The sequence below is a fragment of the Triturus cristatus genome, chromosome 4_1 (genome assembly GCF_964204655.1).
Source record: "Triturus cristatus chromosome 4_1, aTriCri1.1, whole genome shotgun sequence".
Lineage (NCBI taxonomy): Eukaryota > Metazoa > Chordata > Amphibia > Caudata > Salamandridae > Triturus > Triturus cristatus.
Genome location: NC_140585.1, coordinates 133,575,704 through 133,588,203, shown reverse-complemented (window position 1 = coordinate 133,588,203; position 12,500 = coordinate 133,575,704). Strand labels below are relative to the sequence as shown.

The 12,500-nt window shown below is 39.7% G+C and overlaps 3 non-coding genes across 3 annotated transcripts; all 3 read left to right on the top strand.

Moving 5' to 3' along the window:
• The first annotated feature begins 513 nt into the window (after nt 1-513).
• On the top strand, nt 514-586 carry TRNAR-UCG (transfer RNA arginine (anticodon UCG)). Its single transcript has one exon. It is a non-coding gene; the product is annotated as a tRNA-Arg (tRNA).
• A 2,383-nt stretch (nt 587-2,969) lies between these two features.
• Nucleotides 2,970-3,042, top strand: TRNAR-CCU (transfer RNA arginine (anticodon CCU)). Its single transcript has one exon. It is a non-coding gene; the product is annotated as a tRNA-Arg (tRNA).
• Nucleotides 3,043-10,907: 7,865 nt separating this feature from the next.
• Nucleotides 10,908-10,980, top strand: TRNAR-CCU (transfer RNA arginine (anticodon CCU)). The gene has a single exon. It is a non-coding gene; the product is annotated as a tRNA-Arg (tRNA).
• Nucleotides 10,981-12,500: the final 1,520 nt, after the last annotated feature.

Sequence of the window (12,500 nt, the reverse complement as noted above, 5' to 3'; positions counted from 1 at the left end):
GTGTTCTGAAACTGCAAAGTAGATTTTTAAATGCCTATTTTTGTGAGATGCATTTTCGACCGGCCAGAACATATTATTTTGGAAAAAATGATTTGAATTGGATTGGTGTGAATCTTGCTTCTAGAGGTGGTGACAGGCTTTCAGCTACTTGAATAGGTCAAGCCAGGATTCATAAAACTTATACAAACTATGTGATTGTGAAAAATTAGCATATGCAGGAAGGATCAATGTGTACTACTTTCAAAACAGTTTCACTCCACGTCTGGAAACTTCCAGAGCTATGTAGAGAATACAAATGAGCTTTAAACTCATGAGGAAAGAGGTTTGTATGCATAAAGGAAAACAAAAGCATATCGTACTCATAAAATACTCAATATATAGATTCCAAAAAAGTGCTTCCAGCGAAAAGAGCTGAAAGAACACTATGGGATGTAAACCTGAATACCTTTCAATAATATGTTCTCCATTCATGCATACCACATACATGATCAAAATCATCTCAGGTGACCGGATGACCGCGTGGCCTAATGGATAAGGCGTCTGATTTCGGATCAGAAGATTGAGGGTTCGAGTCCCTTCGTGGTCGTTTTTGGCCAATGGTCACACAATCTGCTTTACATTCAGAGTGGAAAAAGTCTTTTCCAATACTCTTGTAGTCCTCACTTTCTCATTACTAATCATTAATAAAGTGGAGTACATACTGTAAACTCATTCAGGTTGCATCTTCAGTCTAACTACTTGTGCATTTTAGTGGCATTAAAAAGTGCTTCTATGCCGACGCACTGAATATGTAATAGGTTTGCAGAATTTTGACGTGACAGAATGGGTTTTTAGCTTAAGTGTGTGTAGAAGAACTGCAAGGTGTGTGCCTATGTCTGCATAGAGTGGTACATGTGTAAAATCTGTATGATTTGGGCAGTTAAAGTGCTGATTTTGCCTCCGAGTAAGAAAAGTACTACACAAAATGTATAAAGGATCGGCACATTGGCTGCCTTTGCTGATGCCCCCGTTGCCTAATTTGTAGTGCAATGGTTAAGTTGCAGAGTGTGGTTGAACGTGGTTAGGAGACTTAGTGCCTCTTTCCGTGTCCTACTGATGATAAGGATGGCTTGATACCATTTTCTAAGCCCAGTATATTGAGAAAAGAAGTAAGTGAAGAAGAAGTGTGGAGTCGAAAGTGGTTCTCCAATTTCTCTCCACTTGCTAAAATTGCAAAGTCTCCATTATAGCATAGAAGAGAGCGTTAAAGTCGGGGATGGAAGAGGATGAAAATGGGAAGTTTACTTCTAGAGAGAAGTGAGAAATGCCCTGTGTGCACACACCGGTGTCTGACCATAGAATACATTTAAATAATGCCTCTAGAAAAGAGCTATGCATGTGTGTCTCAGTGGCCTAATGGATAAGGCACTGGCCTCCTAAGCCAGGGATTGTGGGTTCGAGTCCCATCTGAGGTGATAACAAAAATCCACCCTCTTTCTTTCCCAGAAAATTAGGTAGATTTATTACATGCTTCCTCTCAGAAGTTTAAGAGGGATTAGGTACTTTGAAACGGTCCCATTTTACTTGTGTACACTTCACAGTCATGTTAGTGTTCTGAAACTGCAAAGTAGATTTTTAAATGCCTATTTTTGTGAGATGCATTTTCGACCGGCCAGAACATATTCCTTTGGAAAAAATGATTTGAATTGGATTGGTGTGAATCTTGTTTCTAGAGGTGGTGACAGGCTTTCAGCTACTTGAATAGGTCAAGCCAGGATTCATAAAACTTATACAACCTATGTGAGTGTGAAAAAGTAGCATATGCTGGAAGGAGCAATTTGTACTACTTTCAAAACAGTTTCACTCCACGTCTGGAAACGTCCAGAGCTATGTAGAGCATACAAATGAGCTTTAAACTCATGAGGAAAGAGGTTTGTATGGAAAAAGGAAAACAAAAGCATATCGTACTCATAAAATTCTCAATATATAGATTCCAAAAAAGTGCTTCCAGCGAAAAGAGCTGAAAGAACACTATGGGATGTAAACCTGAATACCTTTCAATAATATGTTCTCCATCCATGCATACCACCTACATGATAAAAATCATCTCAGGTGAATGGAAGACCGCGTGGCCTAATGGATAAGACGTATGACTTTGGATCAGAATATTGAGGGTTCGAGTCCCTTCGTTGTCGTTTTTGGCCAATGGTCACACAATCTGCTTTACATTCAGAGCAGAAAAAGTATTTTCCAATACTCTTGTAGTCCTCACTTTCTCATTACTAATCATTAATAAAGTGGAGTGCATACTGTAAACTCATTCAGGTTGCATCTTCAGTCTAACTACTTGTGCATTTTAGTGGCATTAAAAAGTGCTTCTATGCCGACGCACTGAATATGTAATAGGTTTGCAGAATTTTGACGTGACAGAATGGGTTTTTAGCTTAAGTGTGTGTAGAAGAACTGCAAGGTGTGTGCCTATGTGTGCATAGAGTGGTATATGTGTAAAATCTGTATGATTTGGGCAGTTAAAGTGCTGATTTTGCTTCCGAGTAAGAAAAGTACTACACAAAATGTAGAAAGGATCGGCACATTGGCTGCCTTTGCTGATGCCCCCGTTGCCTAATTTGTAGTGCAATGGTTAAGTTGCAGAGTGTGGTTGAACTTGGTTAGGAGACTTAGTGCCTCTTTCCGTGTCCTACTGATGATAAGGATGGCTTGATACCATTTTCTAAGCCCAGTATATTGAGAAAAGAAGTAAGTGAAGAAGAAGTGTGGAGTCGAAAGTGGTTCTCCAATTTCTCTCCACTTGCTAAAATTGCAAAGTCTCCATTATAGCATAGAAGAGAGCGTTAAAGTCGGGGATGGAAGAGGATGAAAATGGGAAGTTTACTTATAGAGAGAAGTGAGAAATGCCCTGTGTGCACACACCGGTGTCTGACCATAGAATACATTTAAATATTGCCTCTAGAAAAGAGCTATGCATGTGTGCCTCAGTGGCCTAATGGATAAGGCACTGGCCTCCTAAGCCAGGGATTGTGGGTTCAAGTCCCATCTGAGGTGATAACAAAAATCCTCCATCTTTCTTTTCCAGAAAATTAGGTAGATTTATTTCATGCTTCCTCTCAGAAGTTCATGAGGGATTAGGTACTTTGAAACGGTCCCATTTTACTTGTGTACACTTCACAGTCATGTTAGTGTTCTGAAACTGCAAAGTAGATTTTTAAATGCCTATTTTTGTGAGATGCATTTTCGACCCGCCAGAACATATTCCTTTGGAAAAAATGATATGAATTGGATTGGTGTGAATCTTGTTTCTAGAGGTGGTGACAGGCTTTCAGCTACTTGAATAGGTCAAGCCAGGATTCATAAAACTTATACAACCTATGTGAGTGTGAAAAATTAGCATATGCAGGAAGGAGCAATTTGTACTACTTTCAAAACAGTTTCACTCCACGTCTGGAAACGTCCAGAGCTATGTAGAGCATACAAATGAGCTTTAAACTCATGAGGAAAGAGGTTTGTATGCAAAAAGGAAAACAAAAGCATATTGTACTCATAAAATTCTCAATATATAGATTCCAAAAAAGTGCTTCCAGCGAAAAGAGCTGAAAGAACACTATGGGATGTAAACCTGAATACCTTTCAATAATATGTTCTCCATCCATGCATACCACCTACATGATCAAAATCATCTCAGGTGAATGGATGACCGCGTGGCCTAATGGATAAGGCGTATGACTTCGGATCAGAAGATTGAGGGTTCGAGTCCCTTCGTGGTCGTTTTTGGCCAATGGTCACACAATCTGCTTTACATTCAGAGTGGAAAAAGTATTTTCCAATACTCTTGTAGTCCTCACTTTCTCATTACTAATCATTAATAAAGTGGAGTGCATACTGTAAACTCATTCAGGTTGCATCTTCAGTCTAACTACTTGTGCATTTTAGTGGCATTAAAAAGTGCTTCTATGCCGACGCACTGAATATGTAATAGGTTTGCAGAATTTTGACGTGACAGAATGGGTTTTTAGCTTAAGTGTGTGTAGAAGAACTGCAAGGTGTGTGCCTATGTGTGCATAGAGTGCTTCATTGGTAAAATCTGTATGATTTGGGCAGTTAAAGTGCTGATTTTGCCTCCGAGTAAGAAAAGTACTACACAAAATGTATAAAGGATCGGCACATTGGCTGCCTTTGCTGATGCCCCCGTTGCCTAATTTGTAGTGCAATGGTTAAGTTGCAGAGTGTGGTTGAACTTGGTTAGGAGACTTGGTGCCTCTTTCCGTGTCCTGCTGATGATAAGGATGGCTTGATACCATTTTCTAAGCCCAGTATATTGAGAAAAGAAGTAAGTGAAGAAGAAGTGTGGAGTCGAAAGTGGTTCTCCAATTTCTCTCCACTAGCTAAAATTGCAAAGTCTCCATTATAGCATAGAAGAGAGCGTTAAAGTCGGGGATGGAAGAGGATGAAAATGGGAAGTTTACTTCTAGAGAGAAGTGAGAAATGCCCTGTGTGCACACACCGGTGTCTGACCATAGAATACATTTAAATAATGCCTCTAGAAAAGAGCTATGCATGTGTCTCAGTGGCCTAATGGATAAGGCACTGGCCTCCTAAGCCAAGGATTGTGGGTTCGAGTCCCATCTGAGGTGATAACAAAAATCCACCCTCTTTCTTTCCCAGAAAATTAGGTAGATTTATTACATGCTTCCTCTCAGAAGTTTATGAGGGATTAGGTACTTTGAAACGGTCCCGTTTTACTTGTGTACACTTCACAGTCATGTTAGTGTTCTGAAACTGCAAAGTAGATTTTTAAATGCCTATTTTTGTGAGATGCATTTTCGACCGGCCAGAACATATTCCTTTGGAAAAAATGATTTGAATTGGATTGGTGTGAATCTTGTTTCTAGAGGTGGTGACAGGCTTTCAGCTACTTGAATAGGTCAAGCCAGGATTCATAAAACTTATACAACCTATGTGAGTGTGAAAAATTAGCATATGCAGGAAGGAGCAATTTGTACTACTTTCAAAACAGTTTCACTCCACGTCTGGAAACGTCTAGAGCTATGTAGAGCATACAAATGAGCTTTAAACTCATGGGGAAAGAGGTTTGTATGGAAAAAGGAAAACAAAATCATATCGTACTCATAAAATTCTCAATATATAGATTCCAAAAAAGTGCTTCCAGCGAAAAGAGCTGAAAGAACACTATGGGATGTAAACCTGAATACCTTTCAATAATATGTTCTCCATCCATGCATACCACCTACATGATAAAAATCATCTCAGGTGAATGGATGACCGCGTGGCCTAATGGATAAGACGTATGACTTCGGATCAGAAGATTGAGGGTTCGAGTCCCTTCGTGGTCGTTTTTGGCCAATGGTCACACAATCTGCTTTACATTCAGAGCAGAAAAAGTATTTTCCAATACTCTTGTAGTCCTCACTTTCTCATTACTAATCATTAATAAAGTGGAGTGCATACTGTAAACTCATTCAGGTTGCATCTTCAGTCTAACTACTTGTGCATTTTAGTGGCATTAAAAAGTGCTTCTATGCCGACGCACTGAATATGTAATAGGTTTGCAGAATTTTGACGTGACAGAATGGGTTTTTAGCTTAAGTGTGTGTAGAAGAACTGCAAGGTGTGTGCCTATGTGTGCATAGAGTGGTACATGTGTAAAATGTGTATGATTTGGGCAGTTAAAGTGCTGATTTTGCCTCCGAGTAAGAAAAGTACTACACAAAATGTATAAAGGATCGGCACATTGGCTGCCTTTGCTGATGCCCCCGTTGCCTAATTTGTAGTGCAATGGTTAAGTTGCAGAGTGTGGTTGAACTTGGTTAGGAGACTTAGTGCCTCTTTCCGTGTCCTACTGATGATAAGGATGGCTTGATACCATTTTCTAAGCCCAGTATATTGAGAAAAGAAGTAAGTGAAGAAGAAGTGTGGAGTCGAAAGTGGTTCTCCAATTTCTCTCCACTTGCTAAAATTGCAAAGTCTCCATTATAGCATAGAAGAGAGCGTTAAAGTCGGGGATGGAAGAGGATGAAAATGGGAAGTTTACTTATAGAGAGAAGTGAGAAATGCCCTGTGTGCACACACCGGTGTCTGACCATAGAATACATTTAAATATTGCCTCTAGAAAAGAGCTAAGCATGTGTGCCTCAGTGGCCTAATGGATAAGGCACTGGCCTCCTAAGCCAGGGATTGTGTGTTCAAGTCCCATCTGAGGTGATAACAAAAATCCTCCCTCTTTCTTTTCCAGAAAATTAGGTAGATTTATTTCATGCTTCCTCTCAGAAGTTTATGAGGGATTAGGTACTTTGAAACGGGCCCATTTTACTTGTGTACACTTCACAGTCATGTTAGTGTTCTGAAATTGCAAAGTAGATTTTTAAATGCCTATTTTTGTGAGATGCATTTTCGACCGGCCAGAACATATTCCTTTGGAAAAAATGATATGAACTGGATTGGTGTGAATCTTGTTTCTAGAGGTGGTGACAGGCTTTCAACTACTTGAATAGGTCAAGCCAGGATTCATAAAACTTATACAACCTATGTGAGTGTGAAAAATTTGCATATGCAGGAAGGAGCAATTTGTACTACTTTCAAAACAGTTTCACTCCACGTCTGGAAACGTCCAGAGCTATGTAGAGCATACAAATGAGCTTTAAACTCATGAGGAAAGAGGTTTGTATGCAAAAAGGAAAACAAAAGCATATCGTACTCATAAAATTCTCAATATATAGATTCCAAAAAAGTGCTTCCAGCGAAAAGAGCTGAAAGAACACTATGGGATGTAAACCTGAATACCTTTCAATAATATGTTCTCCATCCATGCATACCACCTACATGATCAAACTCATCTCAGGTGAATGGATGACCGCGTGGCCTAATGGAGAAGGCGTATGACTTCGGATCAGAAGATTGAGGGTTCGAGTCCCTTCGTGGTCGTTTTTGGCCAACGGTCACACAATCTGCTTTACATTCAGAGTGGAAAAAGTATTTTCCAATACTCTTGTAGTCCTCACTTTCTCATTACTAATCATTAATAAAGTGGAGTGCATACTGTAAACTCATTCAGGTTGCATCTTCAGTCTAACTACTTGTGCATTTTAGTGGCATTAAAAAGTGCTTCTATGCCGACGCACTGAATATGTAATAGGTTTGCAGAATTTTGACGTGACAGAATGGGTTTTTAGCTTAAGTGTGTGTAGAAGAACTGCAAGGTGTGTGCCTATGTGTGCATAGAGTGCTTCATTGGTAAAATCTGTATGATTTGGGCAGTTAAAGTGCTGATTTTGCCTCCGAGTAAGAAAAGTACTACACAAAATGTATAAAGGATCGGCACATTGGCTGCCTTTGCTGATGCCCCCGTTGCCTAATTTGTAGTGCAATGGTTAAGTTGCAGAGTGTGGTTGAACTTGGTTAGGAGACTTAGTGCCTCTTTCCGTGTCCTACTGATGATAAGGATGGCTTGATACCATTTTCTAAGCCCAGTATATTGAGAAAAGAAGTAAGTGAAGAAGAAGTGTGGAGTCGAAAGTGGTTCTCCAATTTCTCTCCATTTGCTAAAATTGCAAAGTCTCCATTATAGCATAGAAGAGAGCGTTAAAGTCGGGGATGGAAGAGGATGAAAATGGGAAGTTTACTTATAGAGAGAAGTGAGAAATACCCTGTATGCACACACCTGTGTCTGACCATAGCATACATTTAAATAATGCCTCTAGAAAAGAGCTATGCATGTGTGCCTCAGTGGCCTAATGGATAAGGCACTGACCTCCTAAGCCGGGGATTGTGGGTTCGAGTCCCATCTGAGGTGATAACAAAAATCCACCCTCTTTCTTTTCCAGAAAATTAGGTAGATTTATTACATGCTTCCTCTCACAAGTTTATGAGGGATTAGGTACTTTGAAACGGTCCCATTTTACTTGTGTACACTTCACAGTCATGTTAGTGTTCTGAAACTGCAAAGTATATTTTTAAATGCCTATTTTTGTGAGATGCATTTTCGACCGGCCAGAACATATTCCTTGGGAAAAAATGATATGAATTGGATTGGTGTGAATCTTGTTTCTAGAGGTGGTGACAGGCTTTCAGCTACTTGAATAGGTCAAGCCAGGATTCATAAAACGTATACAACCTATGTGAGTGTGAAAAATTAGCATATGCAGGAAGGAGCAATTTGTACTACTTTCAAAACAGTTTCACTCCACGTCTGGAAACTTCCAGAGCTATGTAGAGAATACAAATGAGCTTTAAACTCATGAGGAAAGAGGTTTGTATGCAAAAAGGAAAACAAAAGCATATCGTACTCATAAAATACTCAATATATAGATTCCAAAAAAGTGCTTCCAGCGAAAAGAGCTGAAAGAACACTATGGGATGTAAACCTGAATACCTTTCAATAATATGTTCTCCATCTATGCATACCACCTACATGATAAAAATCATCTCAGGTGAACGGATGACCGCGTGGCCTAATGGATAAGGCGTCTGACTTCGGATCAGAAGATTGAGGGTTCGAGTCCGTTCGTGGCCGTTTTTGGCCAATGATCACACAATCTGCTTTACATTCAGAGTGGAAAAAGTATTTTCCAATACTCTTGTAGTCCTCACTTTCTCATTACTAATCATTAATAAAGTGGAGTACATACTGTAAACTCATTCAGGTTGCATCTTCAGTCTAACTACTTGTGCATTTTAGTGGCATTAAAAAGTGCTTCTATGCCGACGCACTGAAAATGTAATAGGTTTGCAGAATTTTGACGTGACAGAATGGGTTTTTAGCTTAAGTGTGTGTAGAAGAACTGCAAGGTGTGTGCCTATGTGTGCATAGAGTGCTACATGTGTAAAGTCTGTATGATTTGGGCAGTTAAAGTGCTGATTTTGCCTCCGAGTAAGAAAAGTACTACAAAAAATGTATAAAGGATCGGCACATTGGCTGCCTTTGCTGATGCCCCTGTTGCCTAATTTGTAGTGCAATGGTTAAGTTGCAGAGTGTGGTTGAACTTGGTTAGGAGACTTGGTGCCTCTTTCCGTGTCCTGCTGATGATAAGGATGGCTTGATACCATTTTCTAAGCCCAGTATATTGAGAAAAGAAGTAAGTGAAGAAGAAGTGTGGAGTCGAAAGTGGTTCTCCAATTTCTCTCCACTTGCTAAAATTGCAAAGTCTCCATTATAGCATAGAAGAGAGCGTTAAAGTCGGGGATGGAAGAGGATGAAAATGGGAAGTTTACTTATAGAGAGAAGTGAGAAATGCCCTGTGTGCACACACCGGTGTCTGACCATAGAATCCATTTAAATAATGCCTCTAGAAAATAGCTATGCATGTGTGCCTCAGTGGCTTAATGGATAAGGCACTGGCCTCCTAAGCCAGAGATTGTGGGTTCGAGTGCCATCTGAGGTGATAACAAAAATCCTCCCTCTATTTTTTCCAGAAAATTAGGTAGATTTATTACACGCTTCCTCTCAGAAGTTTATGAGAGATTAGGTACTTTGAAAATGTCCCGTTTTACTTGTGTACACTTCACAGTCATGTTAGTGTTCTGAAACTGCAAAGTAGATTTTTAAATGCCTATTTTTGTGAGATGCATTTTCGACCGGCCAGAACATATTCTTTTGGAAAAAATGATTTGAATTAGATTGGTGTGAATCTTGTTTCTAGAGGTGGTGACAGGCTTTCAGCTACTTGAATAGGTCAAGCCAGGATTCATAAAACTTATACAACCTATGTGAGTGTGAAAAATTAGCATTTGCGGGAAGGAGCAATTTGTACTACTTTCAAAACAGTTTTACTCCACGTCTGGAAACGTCCAGAGCTATGTAGAGCATACAAATGAGCTTTAAACTCATGAGGAAAGAGGTTTGTATGGAAAAAGGAAAACAAAAGCATATCGTACTCATAAAATTCTCAATATATAGATTCCAAAAAAGTGCTTCCAGCGAAAAGAGCTGAAAGAACACTATGGGATGTAAACCTGAATACCTTTCAATAATATGTTCTCCATCCATGCATACCACCTACATGATAAAAATCATCTCAGGTGAATGGATGACCGTGTGGCCTAATGGATAAGGCGTATGACTTCGGATCAGAAGATTGAGGGTTCGAGTCCCTTCGTGGTCGTTTTTGGCCAATGGTCACACAATCTGCTTTACATTCAGAGCGGAAAAAGTATTTTCCAATACTCTTGTAGTCCTCACTTTCTCATTACTAATCATTAATAAAGTGGAGTGCATACTGTAAACTCATTCAGGTTGCATCTTCAGTCTAACTACTTGTGCATTTTAGTGGCATTAAAAAGTGCTTCTATGCCGACGCACTGAATATGTAATAGGTTTGCAGAATTTTGACGTGACAGAATGGGTTTTTAGCTTAAGTGTGTGTAGAAGAACTGCAAGGTGTGTGCCTATGTGTGCATAGAGTGGTACATGTGTAAAATCTGTATGATTTGGGCAGTTAAAGTGCTGATTTTGCCTCCGAGTAAGAAAAGTACTACACAAAATGTATAAAGGATCGGCACATTGGCTGCCTTTGCTGATGCCCCCGTTGCCTAATTTGTAGTGCAATGGTTAAGTTGCAGAGTGTGGTTGAACTTGGTTAGGAGACTTAGTGCCTCTTTCCGTGTCCTACTGATGATAAGGATGGCTTGATACCATTTTCTAAGCCCAGTATATTGAGAAAAGAAGTAAGTGAAGAAGAAGTGAGGAGTCGAAAGTGGTTCTCCAATTTCTCTCCACTTGCTAAAATTGCAAAGTCTCCATTATAGCATAGAAGAGAGCGTTAAAGTCGGGGATGGAAGAGGATGAAAATGGGAAGTTTACTTATAGAGAGAAGTGAGAAATGCCCTGTGTGCACACACCAGTGTCTGACCATAGAATACATTTAAATATTGCCTCTAGAAAAGAGCTATGCATGTGTGCCTCAGTGGCCTAATGGATAAGGCACTGGCCTCCTAAGCCAGGGATTGTGGGTTCAAGTCCCATCTGAGGTGATAACAGAAATCCTCCCTCCCCTCTTTCTTTTCCAGAAAATTAGGTAGATTTATTACATGCTTCCTCTCAGAAGTTTATGAGGGATTAGGTACTTTGAAACGGTCCCGTTTTACTTGTGTACACTTCACAGTCATGTTAGTGTTCTGAAACTGCAAAGTAGATTTTTAAATGCCTATTTTTGTGAGATGCATTTTCGACCGGCCACAACATATTCCTTTGGAAAAAATGATTTGAATTAGATTGGTGTGAATCTTGTTTCTAGAGGTGGTGACAGGCTTTCAGCTACTTGAATAGGTCAAGCCAGGATTCATAAAACTTATACAACCTATGTGAGTGTGAAAAATTAGCATTTGCAGGAAGGAGCAATTTGTACTACTTTCAAAACAGTTTCACTCCACGTCTGGAAACGTCCAGAGCTATGTAGAGCATACAAATGAGCTTTAAACTCATGAGGAAAGAGGTTTGTATGGAAAAAGGAAAACAAAAGCATATCGTACTCATAAAATTCTCAATATATAGATTCCAAAAAAGTGCTTCCAGCGAAAAGAGCTGAAAGAACACTATGGGATGTAAACCTGAATACCTTTCAATAATATGTTCTCCATCCATGCATACCACCTACATGATAAAAATCATCTCAGGTGAATGGATGACTGCGTGGCCTAATGGATAAGGCGTATGACTTCGGATCAGAAGATTGAGGGTTCGAGACCCTTCGTGGTCGTTTTTGGCCAATGGTCACACAATCTGCTTTACATTCAGAGCGGAAAAAGTATTTTCCAATACTCTTGTAGTCCTCACTTTCTCATTACTAATCATTAATAAAGTGGAGTGCATACTGTAAACTCATTCAGGTTGCATCTTCAGTCTAACTACTTGTGCATTTTAGTGGCATTAAAAAGTGCTTCTATGCCGACGCACTGAATATGTAATAGGTTTGCAGAATTTTGACGTGACAAAATGGGTTTTTACTTTAAGTGTGTGTAGAAGAACTGCAAGGTGTGTGCCTATGTGTGCATAGAGTGCTACATTGGTAAAATCTGTATGATTTGGGCAGTTAAAGTGCTGATTTTGCCTCCGAGTAAGAAAAGTACTACACAAAATGTATAAAGGATCGGCACATTGGCTGCCTTTGCTGATGCCCCCGTTGCCTAATTTGTAGTGCAATGGTTAAGTTGCAGAGTGTGGTTGAACTTGGTTAGGAGACTTGGTGCCTCTTTCCGTGTCCTGCTGATGATAAGGATGGCTTGATACCATTTTCTAATCCCAGTATATTGAGAAAAGAAGTAAGTGAAGAAGAAGTGTGGAGTCGAAAGTGGTTCTCCAATTTCTCTCCACTTGCTAAAATTGCAAAGTCTCCATTATAGCATAGAAGAGAGCGTTAAAGTCGGGGATGGAAGAGGATGAAAATGGGAAGTTTACTTATAGAGAGAAGTGAGAAATGCCCTGTGTGCACACACCGGTGTCTGACCATAGAATACAGTTAAATAATGCCTCTAGAAAAGAGCTATGCATGTGT